This window comes from Lagenorhynchus albirostris, chromosome 1, assembly GCF_949774975.1.
Source record: "Lagenorhynchus albirostris chromosome 1, mLagAlb1.1, whole genome shotgun sequence".
Lineage (NCBI taxonomy): Eukaryota > Metazoa > Chordata > Mammalia > Artiodactyla > Delphinidae > Lagenorhynchus > Lagenorhynchus albirostris.
The window spans coordinates 26,898,700-26,926,124 of NC_083095.1; the positions used below are offsets into that span (position 1 = coordinate 26,898,700).

The 27,425-nt window shown below is 41.1% G+C and overlaps 1 protein-coding gene and 1 pseudogene across 6 annotated transcripts in view; one reads left to right on the forward strand and one right to left on the reverse strand.

Annotated features, from left to right (window-relative positions):
• The window catches only part of TTLL5 (tubulin tyrosine ligase like 5), a 308,457-nt gene that overhangs the window by 109,836 nt on the left and 171,196 nt on the right, over positions 1-27,425 (reverse strand). The window lies entirely within an intron of this gene.
• On the forward strand, positions 20,341-21,055 carry LOC132529612 (small ribosomal subunit protein uS5-like; annotated as a pseudogene).

Below are 27,425 nucleotides of genomic sequence, written 5' to 3' on the forward strand. Positions count from 1 at the left end.
GTCAAGACAGACTTTGGATTTTTATGTTGGATTTTTATGTAAGTTCTAACTGCTCAATGTGGTGTGAACTATGGGGATCGATGGTGGTGATGCCTGCATGACTATGAATGTATTTAATACCACTGAACTGTATACTTAAAAAATGATTAAGATGGTAAATTTCATATTGTGTGTATTTTACCACAATAAAGAAAAAAGAATAAGGAAAATTAATCTATGATGAGAGAAGTCAAAAGAATGATTATGGGGGAAGAGGTAGAATTGACTGGGAAGACACACAAGGAAATTTTGGAGTGTGATGGGAATGTTCTATATCATATGTTGAGTGGTGGTACGGTGGATATATAAACCTGTCAGAACATCAATTTGAACGTTTAAGGTATGTGCATTTTATCTTACGTAAATTTTACCTCAATTTAAAAAGATCATTTCACAATATATGCAATTATTGAATCTTTATGTTGTACACCTGAAACTAATGTTATATGTCAATTATACTTCATGAAAAAAATAATGTGGAAGGTAAGCTTCATATAATTTTTTTAGTATATATTAATTATATGATCATGGGATCATGAATTTGGGTGGTGGTGGGGGGAGACCTGAAGGATAAGAGAGAACGGTGAGTTCATGAACCTCAGTTCTCTATTTCTTATAAGATAAGCATACAAAGAGAAAGTGTGCTTAGAGTTTGCACTTATGAGTACTGAATTGGAAGTCTACATTTTTAAAGTGACAATAAACATTAGAGAAACCACAGACAGTCCTGGGGTTCAAGAAATGGAGGTAGTACTTTTTTAAAAAAAGACAAATATGCAAATAAAAAGTTATGCATTTTCCCTTATCTTTCATTAAAAACCTAATTATCAGTATTTCCTGTTCGTGTGTATGTTATATCTCTTTTCTCAACTTACTTGATTTTAGTTATAAAATTATTTGTTCTCTTCATGAATTTTGCGATACTGGAATCGTATGTAAAAATACATGCTTATGTAGTTATTTCATTTCAGCGAAATTCAACATGCATTTATTGGACACTGTTCCTAGATGCGCAGGGACTACCAAGAAGAAAAACACAAGCTCCCGCTCTCAAACTGCTCATAATCTGGAGGAAGTGTACTCGTTTAGGTGAATCCCCAGGGAAGATTAGGAGGTGGAGGAAAGTCAGGGATGGCAGGACTCTGGAATAGGTGACACTTTCAAGAGAGATTCAAAGCCTCGGGGGAACAGCACTGGACAGAGACTCAAGGGGAGCTAGCAGACATGATACTAACAGTGAGGAAAAGTACATTAGCCCCTGAAGGATCAAATAAGCTGGCCAGAAGGTCTGAAGAAGTGAGAGATATGTAAGCAGAGTGACAGTAATGATGGTAAATGAGCACTCTGGTTGAAAGGCAGAAAGAATTGTTGGCTCTGGGAACCTGAGCCTGAAGATTTATTATGAAATTAAAAGTTATATGTAGTTATGGGTTTCCCTGGTGGCACAGTGGTTAAGAATCCACATGCCAATGCAGGGGACACGCGTTCAATCCCTGGTCCAGGAAGATCCCACATGCTGCAGAGCAACTAAGCCCAAGCGCCACAACAACTGAGCCTGCACTCTAGAGCCCGCAAGCCACAATTACTGAGCCCGCGTGCCATAATTACTGAAGCCTGCGTGCCTAGAGCCCGTGCTCCGCAAAAAGAGAGGCCACCGCAGTGAGAATCCCACGTACCACAACAAAGTGAAGTCCCCACCCACCGCAACGACAGAAAGCCTGCATGCAGCAACGAAGACCCAACACAGCAAAAAATAAATAAATTTATTTAAAAAATAAATAAATTTATTTAAAAAATAAATAAATAAAAGTTATATGTAGTTAGAAGAGAGTCAAAAGGTCAGTGATAATTAAGTTTAGCATTAAAATTGCATACTGTAGTCTCCAAGAAAAAAAAGTATGCTTATGAAAGGCTTCCATTGAATGAGAACTACTTTCATTAGTGAAAGAATAAAAGTCGAATTGCATGTGCCAATAGATATCAATTTAATAAATTTAATAAATAATACTGAAAATGTCTACTAGTAAGTCTTAAGGCTTGCTGTTAGTAACTGCTGACTGGGAACAGTGATAGCTGGCCAAATGAAATGTGTGCCTAAATTATTTAAGTGGAATGAATTAGACAGACCAAGAGATTTTATGCTCATGGTGACGGGTGCCTTGCTTAGAGAAATTTTGTGCTGGAAAATTATTTTAAAACAATCTCTAAAAATGCAAGTGCTGCAAAAAAAAAATGCAAGTGTTAAAGGCAAAAATTTATTTTTTTTACCTTTGAGTTTGTTCCTTGAGATAAGACTATACTTTTATCTTTTCTATTTTGAATCTATGGAGTTATACTGAGATGGTTCCTTTGCAGGAAGAGTTGAAGTACAACAGAGGTAGTATCAGAGGTACAGAAAAGTTCAGAAATTATCTGGAAAAACTATGTGAACTTTTGACAACCTGTATGCTAGGTCAAAAGCACAGAACTATATGAAATTATAAATGCGGTCTGATCTTCCTGCTTGAGAACAGGATGAAAAGCTTAAAAACCTTTAAATATTTTGTTTATTTGAGCGGATGACAGGCTCTTGGGAAAGGATTAAAGAAATAATCCAAGAAAGAAGGCAAGAAGAAATAAAAGGTTTTAGATGCTGGAAAGGAATCAAAACCAGTGCAAGAGCTGGGTAAGTGAGAGAATTCTGGAGGGAGAGCAGAGACCCTGTGCCCCTGGATCTGCACTGCAGGTTCTGAACTGGACAACTCTCAGAACAGGAGCAGCACAGCTTAATGATGAAGAGCTGGGCTCTTGAACAAGACTTCTAGGTTCAAATCCTAACTCTACCACTTAAAGCAACATACTTAACCTCTCTGTGCCTTGGTTTCCTCAGCTGTGAAATGGGAATAAAACTCAATCCCACATCTCACAGGGCTGGTTCAAGAATTAAATGCAATAATCTATCTAAAGCACAGCACAATGTCTGGCACACATAATAAACGCTCAATAAATGTGAGCTGCTATTATTAACATTGTTCCTATGGAAAGTGAATCCAAACCTTTGTGAAAACAAACAATAAGGATGCTAAGGAACAGGTGTGAGCAACTCGATCACTTCTCAGAAAGAAGAGAAGCAAAGAAGTATTTATATTCCCCTTACCAAGTACTATGTTCATGTGGGGTAACCTGGGTGATAAACGGGGGAGCCAATCTAGTGGATCTGAAAAAAGGACTCAGGAGTCACTCAGTGTGTGTGAGCCAGGGAGCCAGGTCTCCCCAGCTAGAGACGGCCACTGCATGGTAGTCCTCACCTGAGGTCGCGTCCTCATGATGGAGACCTGCTGCTCCAAACCAAGCCAGCCAGAGAATGCTCTAACCATAGGCAGGGTGCTGCCCCTGTGGGGAAGTGGGTGTTTACTAATAATGCGGATTACCAGGGAGGGGCAGCTGTTCAGGCACTGATGAATGATGGAGATTATCACCATCCTTCTTCCCCACCCCCACTCCTGCTAGTAAAAGCCTGAATTATCAGCACTGGCTACACTGCCTTTCACCTCTTTAAAATGAAACAAAAGCAATTTTTTTGTTTAGGAGCAAAATGTCATAACCTGAAAAACACAAAAAGATAGAAAGGTAAAAAACAAAAGTCATCCATCTGCACTCCAACAACCAAAGATGGCTACTATGAACATTTTGTCAACATTCTGAGGTACATACTTCCTCTGTGTGTATTTCCCTCACACAAACAGAGTGATTCTGCACTACCTGCTTTACAATCTGCTTTTACAATCTGGCAATATGTTGTAAAAAATTTCCCACATGATAGTACTGGTTTTGACAGTCTTATTCAACTGTTAACTTCTATTACGCTTAAAGTCAATTTAAACCCTTAAACCTTCTTCACTTGCATTTCTGAAACCATGTGAAGAGCTTTCATATTTTTTCTTATTAAATTCCACGAATTAGACTCATCATTCTACCCTGTTTAAATCATTGTGAATTCTGATTTTCATCCAAGGTATTCAGTATCCCACCCTACTTCATGTCAACTGAAAATAGGTTTAGTATGCCTTCTAGATATGTAGGTGCCTAGTATATAGTAGGCACCTAAATAAATATGAATGGATAAATTCATTGATTAAAAAATGGTGACCTACTGAGCAAATCACAGAGCCTCAATGACTTAATTCTCAATCTTACACTGATTCATTGGGTACAGTTGTCTAGTTATCAAAGATTCTTAATGACACTGTTATCTTGTTCACATTTCTCTTTCGTGCTCACAAGATATCATCATGACTTGTCGAAACGCAGTTATGGTAATTCTTCTTTTGTCCCCCTGATCTTCTCTTACTAAGGTGATTCTACCATGAAGGGAAATGAGGTTAGTCTAGCATGACTTATTTTTTTCGTGAATCAATGCTGGGCTTAAGTGATTCCCTTTTCCTTCTCTAAGGGCTGCCAAATCCTTGGTTTGCTAATCTGTTAGATTTTGGCTTGAAACTGACATCTCAGTTATCAGTTAATATATTCAGCATCTAATTTATCTCTATCTCTTCTTTTCTGTTCCCAGTGTATGAGCTCCTTTGTTGCACATGAAATCATACACTGAATCACAATCACAGGACTAGAACCGTAAATCATGAATTAGTAATCATAAGAACTGCTTCTCTTTGGACACAGTAATTCAATTATTAAGTAGAGAAAATAAGATTGATTCAATAGCCTGACCTTTGTGAGCTTCATTTTCCTTGAGGAATAAAGGGAGGGTTTGCATAGGACAAAGATGTGCCCTGAAAACTAAGAATCTAGATAAGGGTTCTTAGTATCAGTATAATATCAATTGGCACCCCCAAAATAAATCTATCATCTATTGTTTACTACACATGCCGAAAGGGGAAGCAGGACAATACATTAAAATAAGGTGGCTCAAAATCAATCAGAAGAAAAGAAGAAAAAAACAAGCAAGACTCAAAAGAGACTAAGAACATGAGCAGGGTCCAAGTAAGATACATACTTTGAAATACAGAATTATAAGCAATTGAGAGGGGAGGTTTCTGATCATTCATTCAATAAGCAGATACATAGAAAAGGAAAAGGAAGCGGTAGTGATGACTGAAAAATGTCTAGGGGGATTATTCTGGCTAACTTTAACTTTGGTTTTATTAATACTGTGTGACCAGGACATACATCTGGAAAGAACACACTGAAGTATCCAGTCAAAAAGCTAAGAGCTGATATGCCTGCCCTTTAAAAGTACAGTGAGATCCCAGCCAGCTGGACTTGACAATGGATTCAGAATGTGAACCAGACTTCTGCTGTCTCCATACTCGTACCACTCCATGATTGATGGAATGATCCCCAGGAGGAGGAAATTAGGACAAAGTTGGATTTCTCAGTACATCTGGCAGAGAATCTGGGGGCAAGCTTTACGGAACACAAGGCTGGATATAAAACCAAACCTTTCAAAAGGTTAAGTTCACAGCACTGTTCTAGAAGACAATTTAGGATTCTGGGAGTCAGCCAGGTTTGTAGATGGAGGTTCCTTGGTCCTGTATCTATTAACAGTCTGGATCTGCAAAGACAGATGGATCCTTAGCCTTATTAACAAGAAATGTCTTTGATCCAGCTCTTTACTTTGGCATAACCAGCATACCACATGAAGCCTGAAAAATGGAGCTGTGAACTTAAAAAGAAGTGAGCAAAGGGTGACCTTTAAGAAAGCCAAAAGAGAACTCCCTGACACCAGTTCATTCAACAATGAAGACTGGATCCAGCTCAGCAGGATATTTATAAAATAAAGGGAAAAGTCTGCTGCCTTTGCGACAACAACACAGGTACACACAAGCACAGCTGGGCCTTGTAAAACTGGACCACCATCACCTAGCTTTCACAGCCTGCAGAGACAAGCCAGGAAAAGTTTTCAAAGTGAAAGTTAATGTGCAGATTGTCTAGGGCAGCTGACATGCCAGTTTCCAAGAATTTCTACAGTGAATTGTAGCTGGGTTCAAACCTAGTACACACAAACAGCTTGCAAAGTGTCACAAATTTAGAATTCCTGCCTCATCACATCAGTTAGGCTCCTTTCGTTTCTCCTATTTTCCCCGGGAAGCAAAACAGCTGGCGATATGGAAGTCAAGTCTATAGCTTTTCTCGTTTCACTAACCTGTCTCTGCCCCCATTCTCAATTGGCCAAGGGAAATGGGAGACAATGCCAGAATTCCACCTTTCTTCCTTTCTTCTTCTTCTTCTTCTTTTTTATTTTGTAACCTTCTCTACCTGTCCTTTTTCTTTTCTTTATAAATAATGATGTTTTTATAAAATAGGGAAGATACTGGGGAAATCACAAGAAAGGAGATTTTTTTTTTTAAAGCTATAGGGCTAAAGAGGGGAAAATAAAATGTGTATAATAGTCAAGACTTTTTCTTACCACTCCGTGTGTGTGTGTGTGTGCACTGCATCCAAGAGCCCATTCTCAAGCTACCTTCAACTACAATCTATGGAAACAACCCTTCATTGTACTAGGAACTGGTCTCTTATTCATCAAGTCCACAACAAGGCTACATTGGCACCTCCTTCTGTTGTGTCAAGACAAGTCTACTGAAATTTGCTGCCCTCAAGATTTACTAGAGGGTGCTCTTTGGTGGGGTTAATGGCGGACTCCCAGAGGGCTCACGGAAAGGAGTACTTCCCAGAACTTCTGCTGTCAGTGTCCTTGTCCCTGTGGTGAGCCACAGCCACCTCCTGTCTCTGCAGGAGACCCTCCAACACTAGAAGGGTACTCCATGTTTCACTGGCTTGGGAAAACTTTCTCACTTCATGAATAGAACAGAAGCCTCATAAAAATCTTTCAAAGTTCTTCTGGCCAGCATGACACAGCCCATCACAAAGAGTTTCTCATAGAACTTCCATCCTAATTAAAGGGCCATCAGAATAATCTTTTGGAGAGGGCAGAGAGTAGAAACAAGAAGAACTACAATTCTGCAGCCTGTGGAACGAAAACCACATTCACAGATAGATAGACAAAATGCAAAGGCAGAGGACTGTGTACCAGATGAAGGAACAAGATAAAACCCCAGAAAAACAACTACATGAAGGGGAGATAGGCAACGTTCCAGAAAAAGAATTCAGAATAATGATAGTGAAGATGATCCAGGACCTCAGAAAAACAATGGAGGCAAAAATCGAGAAGATGAAAGAAATGTTTAACAAAGACCTAGAAGAATTAAAGAACAAACAAACAGAGATGAACCATACAAAAACTGAAATGAAAAATACATTAGAGGGAATCAATAGCAGGATAACTGAGGCAGAGGAATGGATAAGTGACCTGGAAGACAGAATGGTGGAATTCACTGCCGTGGAACAGAATAAAGAAAAAAGAATGAAAAGAAATGAAGACAGCCTAAGAGACCACTGGGATAACATTAAACGCAACAACATTAGTATTATAGGGGTCCCAGAGGAGGAAGGGAGAGAGAAACGACCTGAGAAAATATTTGAAGAAATTATAGTCGAAAACTTCCCTAACATGGGAAAGGAAATAGCCACCCAAGTCCAGGAAGCGCAGAGAGTCCCAGGCAGGATAAACCCAAGGAGAAACACGCGGGACAAACGGTAAGCAAATTGTTTTCTCAAAGACACAGAAAAATTATTAAAAGCAACAAGGGAAAAACAACAAATAACATACAAGGGAACTCCCATCAGGTTAACAGCTGATTTCTCAGCGGAAACTCTACAAGCCAGAAGGGAATGGCACGATATATTTAAAATGACGAAACAGAAGAACCTACAACCAAGATTACTCTACCCGGCAAGGATCATCTCATTCAGATTCGATGGAGAAATCAAAAGCTTTACAGACAAGCAAAAGCTAAGAGCATTCAGCACCACCAAACCAGCTCTACTACAAATGCTAAAGGAACTTCTCTAAGTGGGAAACACAAGGGAAGAAAAGGACCTACAAAAGCAAACCCAAAACAATTAAGAAAAAGGTAACAGGAACAAATATATCGATAATTACCTTAAATGTGAATGGATTAAATGCTCCAACCAAAAGACACAGATTCACTGAATGGATACAAAACAAGACCCATACACACGCTGTCTACAAGAGACCCACTTCAGACCTAGGGACACATACAGACTGAAAGTGAGGGGATGGAAAAAGATACTCCAGGCAAATAGAAATCAAAAGAAAACTGGAGTAGCAATACTCGTATCAGATAAAGTAGACTTTAAAATAAAGAATGTTACAAGAGACAAGGAAGGACACTACATAATGATCAAGGGATCAATCCAAGAAGAAGATATAACAATTATAAATATAAATGCACCCAACATAGGAGCACCTCAACATATAAGGCAAATGCTAACAGCTATAAAGGAGGAAATCAACAGTAACACAATAACATTGGGGGACTTTAACACCTCACCGACACCAATGGGCAGATTCATCCAGACAGAAAATTAATAAGGAAACACAAGGTTTTTTTTTTTTTTTTTTTTTTTTTGCGGTACGCAGGCCTCTCACTGTTGTAGCCTCTCCCATTGCGGAGCAAAGGCTCCGGATGCGCAGGCTCAGCGGCCATGGCTCATGGGTCCAGCCGCTCCGCGGCATGTGGGGTATCCTGGACCAGGGCACGAACCCATGTCCCCTGCATTGGCAGGCAGACTCTCAACTACTGCGCCACCAGGGAAGCCCGGAAACACAAGCTTTAAATGACACAATAGACAAGTTAGATTTAATTGATATTTATAGGACATTCCATCCCAAAACAGCAGATTACACTTTCTTCTCCAGTGCACGTGAACATTATCCAGGAGAGATCACATCTTGGGTCACAAATCAAGCCTTGGTAAATTTAAGAAAACTGAAATCATATCAAGCAACTTTTCTGACCACAACGCTATGAGAATAGAAATCAATTACAGGGAAAAACATGTAAAAAACACAAACAAAGGGAGGCTAAACAATATATTGCTAAATAACCAAGAGATCACTGAGGAAATCAAAGAGGAAATCAAAAAACACCTAGAGACAAATGACAATGAAAACATGACCATCCAAAACCTACGGGATGCAGCAAAAGCAGTTCTAAGAGGGAAGTTTATAGCAATACAATTCTACCTCAGGAAACAAGAAAAATATCAAATAAACAATCTAACTTTACACCTAAAGGAACTAGAGAAAGAAGAACAAACAAAACCCAAAGGCAGTAGAAGGAAAGAAATCATAAAGATCAGAGCAGAAATAAATGAAAGAGAAGCAAAGACCAATAAAACTAAAAGTTGGTTCTGAGACGATAAGCAAGGTGGATAAACCTTTAGCTAGACTCATCAAGAAAAAGAGGGATATTGTACTCCAATAACGATGTTAAAAAAAAAGAATAAAAGGGAGAGGACTCAAATCAATAAAATTAGAAACGAAAAGAAGTTACAACGGACACTGCAGAAATACAAAGCATCCTAAAGGACTACTACAAGCAACTCTATGCCAATAAAATGGACAACCTGGAAAAAATGGACAAATTCTTAGAAAGGTATAACCTTCCAAGACTGAATCAGGAAGAAATAAAAAATATTAACAGAGCAATCACAAGTAATGAAATTGAAACTATTAAAAATCTTCCAACAAACAAAAAGTCCAGGACCAGATGGTTTCACATGTGAATTCTATCAAACATTTAGAGAAGAGCTAACACCCATCCTTCTCAAACTCTTCCAAAAAACTGCAGAGGAAGGAACATTCCCAAACTCATTCTACGAGGCCACCATCACCCTGATACCAAAACCAGACAAAGATGCTACAAAAAAAGAAAACTGCAGACCAATATTACTGATGAATATAGATGCAAAAATCCTCAACATAATACCATCAAACAGAATCCAACAACACATTAAAAGGATCATACACCATGATCAAGAGGGATTTATCCCAGGGACGCAAGGATTCTTCAATATATGCAAATCAATCACTGGGATACACCATATTAACAAATTGAAGAATAAAAACCATATGATCATCTCAATAGATGCAAAAAAAGCTTTTGACAAAATTCAACACCCATTTATGATCAAAACTCTGCAGAAAGTGGGCATAGAGGGAACCTACCTCAACATAATAAAGGCCATATACAACAAATCCACAGCAAACATCATTTTCAATGGTGAAAAACTGAAAGCATTTCCTCTAAGATCAGGAACAAGACAAGGATGCCCACTCTTGCCACTCTTATTCGACATAGTTTTGGAAGTCCTAGCCATGGCAATCAGAGAAGAAAAAGAAATAAAAGGAATATAAATCGGAAAAAAAGAAGTAAAAGTGTCTGTCACTGTTTGCAGATGACATGATACTATACGTAGAGAATCCTAAAGATGCAGCCAGAAAACTACTAGAGCTAATCAATAAATTTGGTAGAGTTGCACGATACAAAATTAATGCACAGAAATCTCTTGCATTTCTATACACTAACAACAAAAAGATCAGAAAGAGAAATTATGGAAATGATCCCATTCACCATTGCAACAAAAAGAATAAAATACCTAGGAATAAACCTACCTAAGGAGGTAAAAGACCTGTACTCAGAGAACTGTAAGACACTGATGAAAGAAATCAAAGATGACACAAACAGATGGAGAGATATACCATGTTCTTGGATTGGAAGAATCAATATTGTGAAAATGACTCTACTACCCAAAGCAATCTACAGATTCAATGCAATCCCTATCAAATAACCAATGGCACTTTTTACAGAGCTAGAACAAAAAAATCTAAAATTTTGTACACAGACACAAAAGACCCCGAATAGCCAAAGCAATCTTGAGGGAAAAAAACGGAGCTGGAGGAATCAGACTCCCTGACTTCAGACTATACTACAAAGGTACAGTACTCAAGACAATATGCTACTGGCACAAAAACAGAAATATAGATCAGTGGAACAGGATAGAAAGTCCAGATATAAACGCACGCACCTATGGTCAACTAATCTATGACAAAGGAGGCAAGGACATACAATGGAGTAAAGACAGTCTCTTCAATACGTGGTGCTGGGAAAACTGGACAGCTACATGTAGAAGTATGAAATTAGGACACTCCCTAACACCAGAGACAAAAATAAACACAAAATGGATTAAAGACCAGATGTAAGACTGGACACTATGGAACTCTTAGAGGAAAACTAGGAAGAACACTCTTTGACATAAATCACAGCAAGATCCTTTTTGACCCACCTCCTAGAGTAATGGAAATAAAAAGAAATATACACAAATGGGACCTAATGAAACTTAAAAGCTTTTGCACAGCAAAGGAAACCATAAATAAGAAGAAACGACAACCCTCAGAATGGGAGAAAATATTTGCAAACAGATCAATGGACAAAGGATTAATCTCCAAAAAGTATAAACAGCTCATGCAGCTCAATATTAAAAAAATAGGGGCTTCCCTGGTGGCGCAGTGGTTGAGAGTCTGCCTGCTGATGCAGGGGACATGGGTTCGTGCCCCAGTCCGGGAAGATCCCACATGCCGCGGAGTGGCTGGGCCCGTGAGCCATGGCTGCTGAGCCTGAACGTCCGGAGCCTGTGCTCTGCAACGGGAGAGGCCACAACAGTGAGAGGCCCGCGTATCGCAAAAATAAATAAATAAATAAATAAATAAATAAACAACCCAGTCAAAAAATAGGCAGAAGACCTTAACAGACATTTCTCCAAAGAAGACATACAGATGGCCATGAGGCACATGAAAAGCTGCTCAACATCACTAATTATTAGACAAATGGAAATCAAAACTACAATAAGGTATCACCTGACACTGGTTAGAATGGGCAGCATCAGAAAATCTACCAACGAGAAATGCTGGAGAAGGTGTGAAGAAAAGGGAACCCTCCTGCACTGTTGGTGGGAATGTAAACTGATACAGCCACTATGGAGAACAGTATGGAGGTTTCTTAAAAAATTAAAAATAGAATTACCATATGACCCAGCAATCCACTACTGGGCATATACCCAGAGAAAACCATAATTCAAAAAGACACATGCACCCCAATGTTCATTGCAGGACTATTTACAATAGCCAGGTTACGGAAGCAACCTAACTGCCCACCGACAGACAAATGGATAAAGAAGATGTGGTACATATATACAATGGAATATTACTCAGCCATAAAAAGGAATGAAATTGGGTCATTTGTAGAGACGTGGATGGATCTAGAGACTGTCACACAAAGTGAAGTAAGTCAGAAAGAGAAAGACAAATACCGTATATTAACGCATATATGTGGAATCTAGAAAAATGGTACAGATGAAATGGTTTGCAGGGCAGAAAGTGAGACACAGATGTAGCGAACAAACGTATGGACACCAAGGGGCAAAAGCGGTAGGGGGTGGTGGTGGTGGTGTGATGAATTGGGCGATTGGGATTGACATGTATACACTGATGTGCACAAAAGTGATGACTAATAAGAACCTGCTGTATAAAAAAATAAATAAAATTAAATTAAAAGAAACAAAACAAAACATATGGACACCAAGGGGGGAGAGTGGTGGGGGGATGGGGGGGTGGTGGCAGATGACAAAAAAAAAACTTTTGAAGTCTTATAATTTCCATTTTGGATTTCACCCATTTCATTAAAAGTTATCTGCTTTACCTGTAATAATAAAAAAAAAATTTACTAGAGGGGTTCAGTTCTAGGTCACAGCTGCCACCAAATGCAGGCACCCACCTCTGTTAAGATCAGACCATTGAAACTCATTATCCTGGTCCTCAGCTGCTTGCACTGAATATTAATTCCTTTCCAGCCCTAGCAGAGGCAGCACAGCATAGGACTGTGGTTCTCAAAGTGTGGTACCTGGACCAACAGCACAGCATCACCTGGGAACTTGTTAAAAGTGAAAATAACTGAACCTCACCCCAGACCTACTGAAATCAGAAGCTCTGAGGTTGGGCCCAGCAATCTTTATTTTAACAAGCCATTCAAGGGATTCTGATGCATCTCACTGAATCACCGGCAGAGTGGTTAAGAGCACGGATTCTGCTACCACTTGTTTGAGTTTGAATCCTGACTGCCATTCACCAATGCGTCATTTTGGGAAAGTCACTTCATTGCTCTGTGCTTAGTCTCTTCATCTGTAAAATGGGGATGATAACAGTACTTATCTCACAGAGGATCTGGGAGCACTAAATCAGTTAATACATGTGAAGCTTTGAGAACAGTTGCTGGCACAAGGTAAAAGTTAGCTATTAAATGAGTTAAGGTACATAAAGCATTTAGGGCCTGGCATATCATAGGCACTGAATGTTACTATTAGCATGTTACTATTTTTTCTCTTTTTTTTTTTTAGCATTTTAAAAATATTTTATTTATTTAATTAATTTATTTTTGGCTGTGTTGGGTCTCCGTTGCTGTGTGCGGGCTTTCTGTAGTTGAGGCGAGCGGGGGCTACTCTTCATTGTGGTGCCCAGGCTTCTCATTGCAGTGGCTACTCTTGTTGCGGAGCACGGGCTCTAGGCGCACGGGCTTGAGCAGTTGTGGCACACGGCTTAGTAGCTGTGGCACACGGGCTTAGCTGCTCCGCGGCATGTGGGATCTTCCCGGACCGGAGTTCGAACCCGTGTCCCCTGCATTGGCAGGCGGATTCTTAACAACTGCGCCACCAGGAAAGCCCCCTATTGTTTCTTATGTATCATCTTATTTTTGAGATTCAGTGGGATGTAACCTGGATTTCTCACAAATCAACAGGCAGGCCATATTCCTACATGGTAAACTGTGTCCTCTTGGTATGGAGAAGCTAATCACTTGTAGTATGAATATAATAAAAATAGGAATACAGAATTTGTATTTTAGGGATGAATCAAACAAAACTCTTTACCTCTAGGGCTCAAATTCCAGACATTACACTTGCTGATGAAGTGTAATATATGATTACACTGATGAAGAAATGTATGATTCATTTCTGTGTCTGTCTATGGCCAGATTCCCCACACACTGAGTCCATAAATAGCCTGGAGGCTAAAAGAGACATCTTCCATTATTACTTCTTCTGCTTTACATCCTTTTCATGATACTCTGGTTCCTTCCCTTGTACATTTGATCGTAGCCAAAAGTCCAAGAAGCAATGGTTCTCTTCTAAAATACCAAAGCTTTTGAACATATGTTAAACCACAGCTAAAATGACAAATCACATTTATAAGACGTGTTGACCAGCACCTGTATGATCAGGCCATTGTAAGAAACCAAGAGGACCAAAAAAATCTACAACTTCTATCCCCGAGAGTCACGATATTTCCCTTGTATGGAATTACCCACCTTCAAAACAGCCATCCTAATCCGCCTGACCTGCTGGTTCTAATCTGTGACAGAAATTAAGTTATATCCAGAAGAGGCAGCATACAAAGCAAGAAGAAATTTAATCCAAAATTGTAAATGTAAGCCATATATTTAGAGTTAGCTGCTTCAGTCTTATTGATGTTTTCTGCCCACACACGAAGCATGACATTAGTGTCTCATAAAAGTAAAATAATGTACATGTTCATAGATGATGGGACATTTTTCTTCACTTTTGTTCACAGAAATACTGGTTCTTACATTCCAACAGTGAGAGTTTATCTTCAGAAATATTTCTACCTCTCCTTTGCATGTTATCATCACTAATAAATGGGTCTAGACTAGCCTCGGATGCCACTGTGAAAAGACTGGTACTGATTTTCCTCTTCCCACAAGTAGGGAAGTTCAAGCCGTGAAAAGAGCATGAACTTTCACATCAGAAAAAGCTGAACTCAAATGTTAACATTTCTAAGGCTATCTCATTATCTGAACTTGAGGGTAACAATACCCATGTTACAGCCATGTTTTCAGGAGTAAACAGGGTAAATCATACAAAGCACAGGACCTGGCGTGAGCTGGGCACTCAGTGAACGTTAGTCCCTTTCTCCTTCCCTTCCTCTTGTTCCTCTCTTTAACAAATGGCAGAATAGAATCGTATCATTTCAAAATAAGGGAGAAATATTTCTGACTTAATAGCAAATTGTAGGGCACTTTAAGCAATATAAAAATCAATTTAAAAATTAATGCATGCTGACTATGAAAATATATAGTAAATTGTGATTATACTATCCTGCTTTTATCATTTAATGTTCATGTCAGCATATTTGGATATACTTTATTTATTTATGCACTTTTAAAACGTGTATTTTTTTTAATGAAGAAAAGAACTCCTGCCACTCCCCATACTCTGTATGCCACTGTGCTGGGAACAGGACACTGGCTTTAGAAGACAAGAGAGGGGAGCAACTTCCTATGGGGGAAATCAAGGAAGACGTCAAAGTAGAAGTGGTCGCAAAAGATGACCAGCACTTTGACAACTGGAAGGACACTGCAGGTAGAAGGAAGAGCATATGAAAGAGCAGGAAGCATCAGGAAACCCAATGGGGGTAGTCTGCAATTACAGCTGTAAGACAGATCTCTCGTATATTCAGAAACACCAATGTTACTGATCAAAACCGCCATTTAAGTAAGGCCCAGCACAGCAGCTTTAACTGGAATCACTCATGTGCTCATGATGAACTATAACGAAAAGTGTAAAGTTAAGGTTTGGGGAAGGCAAGGGGCATGAGTAAGTGTGTCTTAGTATGGCCAAGCACAGAGATAGCTAAGTCTCACTACCATCACCAACATTAGCTTGAAGGCTTTCCAAATGCCTGATTTCAAGCTAAGCCCTTTATATGCCCTACCTTGGTTAGTCCTCAGAGAAACCCATTGAGAAAGGTATTATTACCATTCCATTTTAGAGATGAGAAAACTGAGGCTTAGGTTAAATGACTTAGGTTTAACTTCACTCACAGTAAGTGAAAGAGCCACTTTTGAACCTAAATCTGTACGATTCCAAAGGTACAAGGAAGAAAACTAGAACCTAAAACACTCCTTGCTAAAGAGTCTCTAACAAATTATTACTGCTATAGACCTTTGTTTTCGGAATACCAAAATCATCCAAGACCCACACTAAAATACTCAACTAACTTGACAAAGCTGGAAAAGTCAATACGATGGAGGAAGGATAACCTGTTTAAAGCCATTTGTTTGTTAACAGATGGTGCTGGAGCAATTGTACATCCACAGGCAAAAGAAAGGAACCTCAACCTAAGCCTCAGACTTCATATAAAAATTAATTCAAAATGGATCATTCAAAACGTTTACTTAAATGTAAAACGTAAAACTATAAAATCGTCCCAAGGATGATTCTGGAAAACATTTGAAAAAAAGATGTTTCAGTTTTAGCTGTAGGTAATATGAGGGTACCAGCAGACAGAGAAGAGAAGAGGAGGTGGCAGGTGGGGTGCTAAATATTCTCCATGCCTTAACTCCCTGAAACCTTTAACATGCCAAGGAGGCAGAGACTAACAGCTGTCTCCTGTTACAGCTGAGACAACTGCTGCCGAAGAGTTCCGGAGCCGCCCAGCTACCTGCAGAGCCAAGCACCTGCCTGCCCTGGTGCCGCCTGCCCGACTGCTACCAGTGCCTCCCCTCTGAAATGGTGAATATTTGACCTAAAAAATAAGGTTTATTTCTCAGGCACAATGGACTTTTAAAGGCACCTGAACAAAATTTGAATCAAGATGGCAGTAAATGCCAGCTGGAGCAGGAACTTCATTCATTCCTTCACCCCTTTTCATTCGCCCTCCATAGATAAATGGCTAGGCCAAGGGGCAAGTGCCTGTCCTTGACCACCTGGAGGTCATATGGTCAGGGAGTGCCCTTCGGCTGCAAACAGTCTTTACATCTCAATTCCACAGCGGCAGGTGTGGACTTCCAAGAAAATAAAGGCCGGGGCCTCCACAGGAGCGCCTGTACTTGCACACGGGCACCCGGGGCGGCGGGGGGACTTCGGTCTCCATGGAGGCCTTTTCATGTTGTGGGATCATTACTGATGGAGGGAGGCTGCCTGCCTATCCCATGGGGGTTTTCTCATCAGCTCTGGGCAGCAAGGGGAGAAGATATCATCATCCAAACCTGGCAAGCTACGGTCAAGCAGGCTGCTGCTTGTCCAGTAGAAAAGCCTAACACACAGAAAGAGAAATGTAGCGTACTGTGAGGAGTTCCAGCAAGCGAGTGCTCCCTTACTGTTCTACTACTTGCTTCCACCTTCCTTCTTTTTGCCCTGATGGCAAGCGGGACACAGACATCGTCCATGTGCCAGGACTTCAAAGCTGACACCGCCTCGGAAAAGCTGAGTTGGGGCTGTTCAGGTATGGAAGGGTTAAGGCATGTCCTGTACTGTTGGTGCTCCATTATTATCACTTTGAAAAGCCATGGCGTTACAGGAAGAGTGTGAGAATGCTGCAGCTTTCCCGGCCAACATTTGGTTCCCATTACCGTGAATAATCTCTCTCCGCCCTCTTTCCCCAACCCCCGCCCTTCTTCTACTTTTTCCACATTTTATATTAAAAGTACATCAAACACTTTTCTTCCTTTTTAATATTTTCCTTAAGCTTCCTTCACTCAATTTGCCTGGTTCTGTGACTTTTCTGGTTATTCATTACTGAGGGAGGGAAAAGGGTAAGCCTCTTGGATGAAATCAATCAAAAACAAAAGCAGGGGAGAAAAGCACTTCAGCAGCGCAGTGTAGGGGAAAGAAGCTAACACGTAGGGATTCTTCCTGGTCTTAATTGATAGTAAGAAAAGAAAGAGCCCACTGAGAATACTTTTACCTTCCTGCTTCTTGGCCCCATCTCAGTTATATTCTTGCCTGAAAACAAAGCATCTCTAAAATAATATATCTGAAGATAGGTCTATGCCTAATTTCATCATCAGTAAAAAAGGAGAGAATTTGCAGGAAAGGAATAAGTGATAGTCTAGTAGAATAGATGCTGGCAAGTGTGTGAAGAAAGAGCACGCTCTAGATTGGAGGGGGTAGTGGTACAGCCCTTTTACAGCCCTTTTGAGGCCAATTTGACAGTATCTATACAAATTCAAAGTCTATATATCATTTGATCCAACGAATTCCACTTCTTGGAATGTATCCCATGGAAATACTTGCACATGTGTACAAAGATATATGTACAAGGCATTCACTGCAGATGCCTAAATTGGATACAACTTAGTGCTCTTTAATAGGAGAATAGCAAAATAAATTATGGTATATTCATCCTTTGGAAAACTACATAGTGGTTAAGAATATTCAGATAAGCTTACATAGGGACTTCCCTGGCGGTCCAGTGGTTAAGACGCTGTGCTTCCACTGCAGGGGGCATAGGTTTGATCCCTGGACAGGGAACTAAGATCCCGCTGCGTGGCCCGGCCAAAGAAAAAAAAGAAAAGCTTATATAAACAAACCAGAGAAACATGGCGACATTAGGGAGGAAAAAAAGTCACAGAAAAATATACAGATCAACCTTTTAACTGTGGCTACCTCTGAGGAGGGGGCTTAATCTCCTCATAATCTGTATATGTTTCTGTTAGATTATTTTATGATGTGGCTACATGTGTGTATTACTTGTACACTTAGCTTTTATAAAGTATGAACATAAATATTTCAGTCAATAGAAAATAGGAACATATATAATATACACATGTATGTGTGTATATATATATTAATATATATACATATACATATCCTCCCCTCCCATATAGCCCTGTGTAAACTGTCTTAACCTGCAAGAAATCTGAAACTTGGAAAATTTCTTAACTTCACAACATGTACCAAGTCAGACAAAATGACAGAGAAATGGATCAATAGGAAAGAAGAAATGATGATTCTGAGAGGCCCAAAAGTTTCCAAGGGCCCAGTCATGATAATGAAAACAGTAAACACTGATCAAATTGTACTATGTGTTCACTGCAGGGATGGGAGGAAGGGGAGAGTGTGTGTGTGTGTGTGTGTGTGTGTGCGTGTGTGCGTGTGCGTGCGTGCGTGCGTGCGTGTGTGTGTGTGTGTGTGGTTGGGGGTGGGGGCAGGAGGAGGCAGCACAAGAATTCTCAACTTCCACCTTCTGATAGGAATTTAATAAATAAATAATATATAAAATAAAAAGCCCCCAAATGGCAGATAAACATATGATTTAGAAATATGAAGGCAAGTAACAGAAGAAACAGCTGGAAAAAAAAAGCTGAAAGCAGTTATCTCTGGAGTATGGAAATTAAGGTTTGGTAGCAGTGGGAGAAGAAGGGGCAGGGGATTCCCATTTTCATTATAAACTTTATAGAATTACTTAACTTTTAAAACTATATACCTGGGGCTTCCCTGGTGGCGCAGTGGTTGAGGGTCCGCCTGCCAATGCAGGGGACATGGGGTCATGCCCCGGTCCGGGAAGATCCCACATGCCGTGGAGCGGCTGGGCCCGTGAACCATGGTCGCTGAACCTGCGCGTCCGGAGCCTGTGCTCCGCAACGGGAGAGGCCCGCGTACCGCAAAATAAAAACAAAAACAAAAACTATATACCTGAATGATTGTAGGAACCAGCTTCCAGGATGGCCCCCAATGATCCCCACCTCCTGGTATTCATATCCTGGGTAATCCCCTCCCACACTGAATGGAGCTGGCCTGTGTAAACAGTAGGATATCGCAAAAATGATAGTGTGTTTGAAAGACCTAAACGTAAGAGTTAAAACTATAAAACTCTTCAATGAAAACAAATGGCAAAAAAGCTTCACAACATTGGATTTGGCAATGATTTCTTGGATATATGCCAAAGCCACAGGCAACAAAAGAAAAAATTAAAAAATTGTTCTTCATCAAAATTAAAAACTTTTGTGCATCAAAGAATACTATCAACAGAGTAAAAATGCAACCTACAGAATGGGAGAAGATATTTTCAAATCATACATCTGATAATCCAAATATATTCAAAATACATACAGAACTCCTAAATCCACAACAAAAAGCCAAACTTGATTTAAAAATAGGCAAAGGACCCGAATAGGCATTTTTCTAAAAAAGATACACAAATGGCCAAGAAGCATATGCAAAGATGCTCACCATCACTAATCATGAGGGAAAGTGAAAATCCACAATGAGATACCACCTCACACCCATCAGGATGGCTACTATTAAAAAAAAAAAAAGTGTCAGCGAAGATGTGGAGAAACCGAAACCCCTGTGCACTGCTGGTGGAAACGTTAAATGGTATAGCTACTCTGGAAAACAGTATGGAGATTCCTCAAAAAGTTAAAAATAGAATTGCCTTTCTGCTCCAAGAAAACACCAAATGGTGGATGACGCTGGTGTCCCAGGAGACCAGAAGGTGGCCGCAGCAGCTCCACAGAGGAATGGGGGCAGCTTCCGGGGCCAGCGCTGCAGCTACGCTCAGGCTGGAGCCAAGGCCACAGAGCTCGTTGAGGGGAGGCTGAGGACAAGAAGTGGCTCCCGGTCCCCGAGCCAGGCTGCTTGGTCACGGACATGGATACCAAGTCCCTGGAGGAAATACATCTCTTCTCCTCGTCCGTCACGTAGTCTGATATCACGGACTTTTTCCTGAGGCTGACCCTAAAGGGCGAGCTTGAAGACTACACCTGTGCAAAAGCAGACCCACACTGGCCAGCAGACCAGGTTCAAGGCATCTGTTGCCACTAGGGACTACAAGGGCCATGTCAATTTTGGTAAGCGATCCAAGGAGGCAGCCACGGCCGTCCATGGGGCCATTACCCTGGCCAAACTCTCCCCTGTAGCCAGGCAGTGAGGCTACTGAGGAAGCAAGATCAGCAAGCCCCACACTGTCCTTTGCAAGGTGACCAGCAACTGTGGCTCTGTGCTGGTGTATCTCATCCCCACCCCAAAGGCACCGGCATGCTCTGGGCTCTTGTGCCCAAGAAGCTGGTGGCCAGTATCAAGGACTAGTACACCTTGTCTGCAGGCTGCACTGCCAGCCTGTGCAACTTTACCACGGCCACCTCTGATGCCATCTCCAAGACTTACAGCTACTCACCTTGACCTCTAGAAAGAGACCATGTTCACCAAGTCTCCCCATCAGGAATTCACTGACCATTTAGTAAAGAGCCATACCAGAGTCTCTGCAAAGAAGACCCAAGCTCCAGCTATGGTCACCACGTAGAGTACTTATACAGGAAAGATAAAGTGAATTAATTAAGCTTGGAAAAAAACAGAAGTATCGTATGATTCAGCAATTCCACTCTGGGTGTATATCCAGAAGAACTGAAAGTAGGGCCATGAACAACTATTTTTACACCCGTTAATAGCAGCATTACTCACAAGAGCCAAAAGGCAGAAGCCAGCCAAGTGTCCATCGACAGATGAGTGGATAAACAAAATGTGGTATAGACATACAATGGAACATTATTCAGCCTTAAGAGAAAGGAAATTCTGACACGTTACAACATGGATGAACCTTGAGGACATTGTGCTAAACGAAATAAGCCAGGCAGAAAAGGACACACATTGTATAATTCCACTCATAGGAGGTACCTAGAGTGGTCAAATTTATAGAGACAGGAAGTGGAAGGATGGTTGCCAGGGGCTGACAGAGAGAGAATGGGGAGTTATTTTTTAATTGTTACAGAGTTTCGGTTTTGCAAGATGAAAAGAGTTCTTGAAGTGGACAGTGGTGACGCACAGTAATGTAATGCACTTAATGCTACTGAACTGTACACTTAAAATGGTAAGTTTTATGTTATGTATACTTTTTCACAATTAAAAATTTTTTAAAAAAAAGACTGTGTATGACTTCTGAGCTAGGTCATAAAAGACACGTGCCTTTTGTCTTTCTCTTAAGTCACTCATTCTGGGGGAAGCCAGCTGCCATGTCATGAGGACACACAGGCAGCCCTGAGGAGAAGTCCATCTGTTGAAGAACTGAGGCCTCCTGCCAATAGCCAGCACGAACTCATCATCCACGTGAGGGTGAGCACCATGGAAGTGGATCCTTTGGCCTCCGGCAAGCCTTCAGATGACTGCAGCCCTTCTGGCTGACATCTTAACCATCACCTCGTGAAAGAGCCTGAGGCAGAACCACACAGTTAAGCTGCTCCTCGATTCCTGACCCACAGAAACTGAGATAATAAATGTTTATTGTTTGGCTGCTAAAGTTTGAGATAATTTATTAGGCAGCAATAGATGACTTATGCAACTATTTAGATAAATTTGAAAAGGAAAAGAGAAATTAGCTTTAACGCATTATCCTATCAGAGTGGCCTGCTATTCTACCAAAGCACGCATCAGGGTACGTTATCATGATGGCGTGCTGCTAGGTTACAATGCATCTCTTCACTAAAGCCTTAAGAGAGAGATTCTCAACTATGCTGTACTGAGAAAACTTCACAAGAATGTAAAGTGTGATGAGTGGTATATAAAGTATATTTAACTACGTATCTTAATACAGTGTTCTGGCTCTGTTTGGCAGATGAACGCTGAGCTGGCAGCAGGGTGTACAGCACAGTATACCTGCAATATGTAAGAGGAGAAATTAACCTCGAGCTGGTGCCAAGTACAGATACTATGTGTTTGTTAGACTACGGAGAAACTTTTCCTCATGAGTATATTAGAGTCTAATCAGGGCAGCAAATAAATAATAGCACTCACACAGCCACACAGTCCTGAAGGATGACCAGGTGAGGAGTAAAATTTCAGCAGCTTAATGGACACTGTGAGACATTACTCTACTTTAAAACTGATTCCACCACGTGGAATTCACCTGGTTGAGTACTGTTTTGAGTCTTTTAACTCCTTAAAGTGTGTTGAGGAAAATCCTAGTATGTGGAAGTGTGTTTCAAGTGTAAAACAGGTGACAACTGCTCCCACAGCAGGTTTTTAACCAGCTCAGTGTTAGGGTTCTTGTCTAGAGGCAGCCAAAGCTCAAATACTAAAGATGGCAAGCACGTTGAGTTGTGGCTGGTTAAAGAGGAAAGTCTTAACCTAATCCACCTAAATTTCTGTGGTACCCAAGACAGGTATTAGTAAAAGAGCTGCCTAGGTGGACGTCTGCTCTGTGATTATGAATCTAGATATTTAAATTCATTTGGCATACATTAAATTAGTGGATACTGTGTGTCAGATGCCACATTAAGAGATAGGAATATAAAGATGTATACGTTCGGACTTCTAAGGAGGTGGTAAGGGAAAGACATGAAAATCTGTAATACAATGGAAATGACACAGCTACAGGCAAGTAGGCAGACTCCATGTGGGATGGCAGTAGAAGGTGCACAGAGTAAGGGTTGGAACTGGGCTTGATCCAGAATGACACAAAGAATTTGCCAGATATGAATGGGGAAGGGAAAGACAATGGAAGTAGTACATATGAAAACCCAGAAATGTTAAAAAAAAAAAGAAACCCAAAACTCAAAACTCTGCTTAATTCTTTGGTTGACATTAATTAAAAGGGCAGATAATGGGATAAAATCCCCTTAACATGGCGTATCAGGCACTTGAACTTTTCCATCTCATCCTCAACCCTCCCCTACGCGCACGCCATGCTCCCACAATGGTGCACTCAGGCATGCTCTTCCATACCTCCCTGCCTTCACACAAGGCTCTGTGATGCTCACTTAGTTAAAAAACAATAATCCATCCTCTGCAAAGTCTACTCCGGTCTTCCTCCGATAGAGCTTATTTCTCGAGGTCTCAAGATGCCTTCACTGGCATGTTTTTGGTACTGTGACTATTCTTCACAACGACTATTTCTTACTCACTGGACCAACCATTTAAGGCTGGTCATCATTCTGGTCTTTGTCCACTCAAAGCCTGGCAATGTCACAGTCATGCAGTGTTTGCTGAATGAACAAATGCATGAAGAAATGAACACTCCTCTCTCTGGAGTAGTCCTATGTTCCACCTGAAGAAGGGAAACTAGAACAAATAACCCTTTGAGAAGTTAGAGGAATCAAATGGAAAATTCATCAGGCCGAGAATTATAAGTAGGTTCTCAACCTTGTTTTACCACCAGGTAGGCATGAGAATTTGCACAATCCACTTACTTCTCTAGGTCTCAATTTTTCATACCTGTAAAACAGGGTATGGATAGATGATGTGGACAGGTTTACAGTAATTCTCATTTACAGAGGCAGGCCCTGTAAAAATGCTTTCCTATGTCATTTAATTTTCATTTGCTGCTTAGGACATCCCTAGGGATTAGGCTTTTTTTTTTTTTTTTTTTTTTTGCGGTACGCGGGCCTCTCACTGTTGCGGCCTCTCCCGTTGCGGAGCACAGGCTCCGGACGCGCAGGCTCAGCGGCCATGGCTCACGGGCCCAGCCGCTCCGCGGCATGTGGGATCTTCCCGGACCCGGGCACGAACCCGTGTCCCCTGCATCGGCAGGTGGACTCTCAACCACTGCGCCACCAGGGAAGCCCCGAATTAGGCATTTTATCCTCATTTAGGCATAAGTACAGTACGTTCAAAGAACTTGCCCTAAGCAACATAGCTAGTAAGTGGCTAAAAAGGGGAGGGATCCAAATTGGTCTGCCTGTATAGAATACCTGCTCTCAAACACTAGGTTACAACATTTAAATGTGAGAGTGTAGATATTTTAAAGTAAAAGAATTTGGACCTCCTGAAGCCATATGATAGAACAACAACAAAAAAATGGCAGTGCTTTTTTTATCTACTTTTCTCTGAGAAGGAGATGCCTTAAGGTGATAGGGACAGGGTGAGAGGTACATGGAAATGCACCAAACAGAGTCTTAAAAGGGGGAACATCCTTTCTGGATGAAAGGTCTGAGCCTAGAGAAAGAAAGAAAATGCAGGATGAGATAAATGGAAAGGGAGGATTAAAGGGATATAGCCTGGCAGAAAAGCAAGGGAAGGGAGAGGAAAACAGGAAGGGGTGCTGAGCCAAGCTGAGGATGAAGATGGGGGGCTGGACAGGGGGAGGATGATGACGGAGCCCAGTGCTGTTGATGGGCAGAGCGATGGGAAGCGGATGGCCACACTGAGGAGAGAAGGATCCACCAGCAAGGCAATTCCAGCCAAAACTGGGAAATGGGATGGGATGAGTTTGGTTCTTTAAGAACTGAGGGGGTTAAAAGAGAGAGCTCAGCCTGAACCTGAGAGGAGAAAAAGGGGGAGACTAGTAAGAAAAACAATGACCCCACAGGTCTGAAAAGAAGAACCTGCAGACTGAAAGAGAGGTGATGACAGAGAGTGCCTGGAATGGACCCTTTAATGCTTTAAACCTGTGCCAAGCTGAGTAATGGGGGATTGAGCTTGTGATTTACCTCAACTCTGGGAGAGATTAGTCTCTGTATCATCAGCAGCGTAAACAAACATTACTATTTTATAGTGATAATAAGTATTATTAATACTGAAAAGACCTAGTCGTGTGTAGTACTTTGTAGTTTACAAAGCATGTTCATGTAGATGATCTCATTGAACTCCCATGACAATCCGAGCACCCTTGCTTCCCACCTGGCAAAATTAGGCTTAAGTTCAGTCAGATGATTTACCTCCAGTCAGGAAGTTCCAGGTGGACCTGGGATTGGCACCTAGGTCTTCCTGTTCCCGCTCCAGGGTTCTTTGGGTAGGAATAAAACATAGCCTGTGCCTTTAACAGACTTACAGTTCAGGAGATCAAGAACAAAGGCATAGAAGATGATTCCTCAGGGGAGTATATACTATACTCAAAAAAGAGTGGAGTTCAGAGGAAGGAGCAAATTTGGGGGCCGCTGGAAAAGGTCTGAGCTAACTGTAGACTGGATAGGAGAAAGGGACTATTTAAGCAAAGAAGCAAGGAAGCAGAGAACGCTCGGAGTGTGGGCTTTAGAGGGGTGCTTTACCTACCCAGTCCTTCCCCCCACCAGCTTAGCAGCTGCAAGTGCAATCATTTAACAGATACTTATGGTTGACATTACCCTAAATGCTGAGGATCCAGTGGTGCGCAAGATCTACATTCAAGAAATTTACTCCAAGTCTGAAAGTATCAGGGTTGCTTGCTGGGGATGTCAACTGTTCTTTTGGAAAAGGGTGATGTTCTATTCTCAGAATGATGCTCTAATTCATCAGAGAAATGTAGGAGCTCCAGTTTTTCAAAACTTACTATTTTCTCAAATAGAAGAGGACTCTGTTTGCCTCTCCTTTGGCAGGTGATCAGAAAAGATCAGAGCTGAGAAGGGAAAAGGGAGCATTAAAAGTGGCTATTTCACAGCAGAGTCAAAGAAAAAAAGAAAAAGCGGGTTGTGTTTAGCACCTTACTCCACAATTTTATATTTACCTTCCCAACAACCAAGCTCCATTGTATATACTATGCACATATAGTAAAGAAAAAATGTGATATGGGAACACAGTGAGAGAGTCTGTGAAGTGCTGAAACAGCATACCTGGCAGCTGCTAAAACAAAACTTCAAAGATTTGGCTTCTTTGAAAAGCCATCAGGCAGGACCCCACCCACTCCCCCTGCTAGCCCACAGCTTCCCTGGGAGCTGGTACATGTAACCACTTCCGCATGTTTGGCTCTGTTCCCCAGGGCTATAGCAGCTCTATAAGCCAAGTCAGAACTGCCAGCCAAGCAGGTGGGGGGCTGGCGGCTAGGTAAGTGTAGGGAAGCAAGACCTCTCCCCAGTATCTAGTCATGAGCATATCTCAGAAAATAAAACGGTAACGCTAGGATCTGCTTTAAAAGTCCCTTCCTCTCAGCCAGCCCAGCTCTGATTGGTTAGACACTAGTAATTCAGAAGCTCTGAGCTGTTGAGATTCCCAAGGCATTAAAATATGCCCCTCCCAGTACCACAAATTAGTTTAAGAACAGCATCTGTGGTAAATCTCTAGATCTAAGCAAAAGAGGCTTGACAGCTACAAAAGAGCCTAAGAGGATAATCAAGAATGTGCCTTACTTTGTACTTCTTTTTTTTTTTTTTTTCCACTGACCAAGTTTGGGTCTCTACACATCTTTGAATCTTCTGGGACAACCATTTTGTCCTGTACTGTCCAATATGGGAGCCACGAGCCACATGTGGCTTTTGAGTATTCGAAATGTGGCTAGTATGACTGAGGAACTGAACTTTTCATTTTATTTAATTTTAATTGATTTAAAAATTTAAAATCCACACGTGGCCTGTGGCTACCATGTTGGACGGCACTGATCTAGCCACTTATTCACCAAACATTTACTGAGCACTTTGTACAAGAAAGTGTAAGGACATAATGATGTGTAAGACTCAGTCTCTGACCCTCAAAAGCTTACAATCTAATACAGGAGGTAAGACAAGTATACAAACAACAATAATACAAAGAGGAGTGGTATGTGTCATAGCAGAGGTAAACAGATATTAGAACTTGGAGCAGGGAGATGGTGGCCTGACATTATGCATTCCCCATACTAGCCACCCAGGTAGGGGATGCCAGTACAGTCGTCCCTTGGTATGTGCAAGGGATTGGTTCCAGGACCCCCGTGGATACCAAAATCCAAGGATGCTCAAGTCCCTTATATAAAATGGCACAGTATCTGCATATAACCTACACACATCCTCCCATAT